Genomic DNA, 2,986 nt, shown 5'->3' with positions numbered 1-2,986 from the left:
AAGGTTGTCACCAGAGACAAACTGGAAGTTTGCAAGAATTTGACCGGGATGGACTTCAAGTAAGAAGTCAGTTATCCATATGGGCGTGGAGGGGGAGAATTGTTGGCTCCAGCCCACATGGAAAAGTACTCCAAGTCAAGGAGTAGGAGAAAAGTGGGAAAAAGGAAGAGAGCAGTTGGCAGTTGGCAACCTAATATTTTTGTTTCATTTTGACTTTGTTTCCTCTTCCTCTGTATAAATGTGAGGTGAGGAAGAGAGGCTGAACATAAGAAACAAGAGGGAGACACAAGAGCGTATAATCTGTGTCAGAGAGAGTGAGAGTGCTATAGAGAGAGAGAGAGAGTGAGGTGTGAGTTATAATCTCACTCCGGAAAAATTCTATAGTGGATAGCTCTCCGTGGACGTAGGCAATTGCTGAACCACGTAAATCTCGTGTTATTGTGTGTGATTGATTTCTGGTGCCTCATAGTCCTAACATGAAGACATTGTGTCACACCATTCCTCTTGCAATACCATATTTGCTTTACATGGTATGAGTTTGATGGCACAAAATCATTTGCTTCTTTGTTGGTAGATATTAGAATTTTCCTTCTAGATATACTTTTGTCCTTCTGTTCTGGTGAAAGCTGGCATCAATGGAATCTGTGCGTGGCATAAGTGTTCCTATGTACACCACCCTTAGGCGGACAACCATAGCTTTTACGATGGTCATGGAGTACCTTTTGGTAGGACAGAAACATTCACCTTCTGTGGTTTGCAGGTAAGCTACATGTTCTCACTGTTGCTTTCTTCCAATACATCATTCATTGATTTTTCTTTAAGTATGAAAATATTTATATGCTACTTAGTGTTGTAGACATCGATGTGTTGTGCCTTTATATGTATTTATTTATTTATTTTTCATTTCCTCATCTATTATTTTCTGTATGCCATGGGTTTGATCTTGGCTCTTCCATATGCTTATTTTTGTTGCAATTTCCTACCCTTTTGTTTCCTGTGCAGTAGTGTAAGGCCTTTTTGGTGTTTCACTGCTGGTTGCTGGCTTTCATGACAAGGGTCCAAAACCATATCAGGTATGTCATTTGGGTCCTCATTCGGTATTGACCTTAATTGTGCTGGATTTCAGTTTGTCTTTATTTTTTTTATCCATATTACTCCTCCATTTGACCCAATGTGCTTGCGTGCCTTGTTCAATGGTCCGTGATTTTAGAGTTGAGCTATTTTGTGTAACATCTTTAGCTGAAGCTATTACTTTTGTACTCCTTATCTACTACTTAGAAGATTCGTGGAATATATTCACTTTGTGGCCTGAACATTAATAAAATGATTTGATCACATTGACAAATCCCTAGCCAATATCACTACCTTAGCCAACAAACCATTATCTCCAAGAAAGCAAGTCAAAGAAAAGAACAAGCAAAAAAATTGAAAGTATAAAAAGAGAGCTTGATGACTTGAAAATGCCTTGCTCACTTGGGTTCTGTGTTGAAGTACACAAATGGATTTGCACTTATAAATGCTAATGGCAATGAAGTTGCTCACTTGGGAAAGGCTGAAGAATTTTTAGCTAAGACACAGAAAAAATTAGACAGGTATTATGGAAGCTTTAACTCTTCGAAGGTAAATATGACTTTGAAGAGAATATCCAAAAGAACTTGTTCTTGCTTCTTTTTTCTTTTTTTTTTTCTTTTTTATTCATAAAATCACAAAGTGTTCTATGTATAGATCTCTATAATTTCCAAAGCTAGAGGCTCAATTGCTTATTTGTTAGCTTAAGAAGCAATGATATTGATGCATTACACACAGTACAATTTGGACACACTGACACGAGAATAAACATTGTAGTTGCGACGCGACCCCTACGCGCGTAGCGTGTGGGGTTCCGACTAGTGTGTAATGAAAACATTCAATTAGGCTTTTTACAAGCTTCAAAGTGAAAAACCTATGAAAATTTATGCAAGCATGACAAACTTGTTATTCAAATTGTTTTATCCTTGCAATTTTTATTTGATAGGAATTGACCTATAAAATTTCATATTTTTGACATCTTTCTTGGTTGAAACTTCCAAACGCCTCATCAGTGTGGCAATAATTATACTTGGTGTGCACGGGTAGCAGGAGCTCGGGACATGTCATTTGACTCCTATTGGCTATGCTATTGTTTTCATATCGAATATCTGCACTGCAATATATCTTGCTTCTGTAGCTCGCATTGGTACATTTATTTGTTTTTTAAAAAACATCTTTCAATTTCTCATTGATATGTGAGACATTGCATATCTTGTGCTGATATGTTTTCTCAATCTTCTCAGGAAAGTCGAGTGGCCTCAATAGCTTTGGCCTCTTGTGGTGCAATGGTAAGGTGATAGGTCTCCAACAGAATCAAGAGGAATTATCAAGATAGGTGCTTGGGAAGAAGGGATATTTAAGAGGATTTGGAGTTAGCCCAAAACCCTCTTCCTCCAATTCTGGATCAAATGCTACGGCACAACAAAAGGTGGAGATGCAAAGACTTTAGATCTGAGGTGGAGATTACTTTTGGCATGAAACATATTACTATTGGCGTGGTATAGAATACTAGTGGATATTTCTTTTTTGTGTACGGAAGACTTGGTTTTTGTATGATTCTTTGTTTGTATGGAATTATTATTTTGGGTTGGATTATATTTGGTTTGTATAGAATTTGATGTTAAAAGACTAAATTTTTGGATGGTTGAAAGTGAAAAAGAAATAGATGTGTATTGTTTTGTTTATATACAGGGTGCAGGTTGTACAAAATAAATACAGGTTGTGGAGAAATTAATAATAATAAAAAATAAAACACTAAATAAAGTTTTTGGCGACTACACGTATAGTAGCCAAAAAAAAAAAAAAGAACTTGTTGGCGACTAACCAATTGGTAGTGAAATAGGAAATCAATATTTTTAGTGACTAAATATTTGGTAGCCAAAAAGAAATTAAAGATTTTTAGCGATTAAAAATTTAG

At 36.2% G+C, this 2,986-nt stretch overlaps 1 pseudogene across 1 annotated transcript; it reads left to right on the top strand.

Annotated features, from left to right (window-relative positions):
• Positions 1-621: 621 nt before the first annotated feature.
• Positions 622-2,755, top strand: LOC145824673 (UDP-N-acetylglucosamine transporter UGNT1-like; annotated as a pseudogene). Its single transcript, XR_014366618.1, has 3 exons — positions 622-760; positions 2,082-2,215; positions 2,313-2,755. The product of XR_014366618.1 is annotated as a UDP-N-acetylglucosamine transporter UGNT1-like (transcript).
• The last annotated feature ends 231 nt before the right edge of the window (positions 2,756-2,986 follow it).

This window comes from Camellia sinensis, chromosome 4 (assembly GCF_055761805.1).
Source record: "Camellia sinensis isolate YWXY chromosome 4, ASM5576180v1, whole genome shotgun sequence".
Taxonomy (NCBI): domain Eukaryota; kingdom Viridiplantae; phylum Streptophyta; class Magnoliopsida; order Ericales; family Theaceae; genus Camellia; species Camellia sinensis.
The sequence above is the reverse complement of the archived record's forward strand: the minus strand, read 5'-3'. Positions and strand labels throughout refer to the sequence as shown.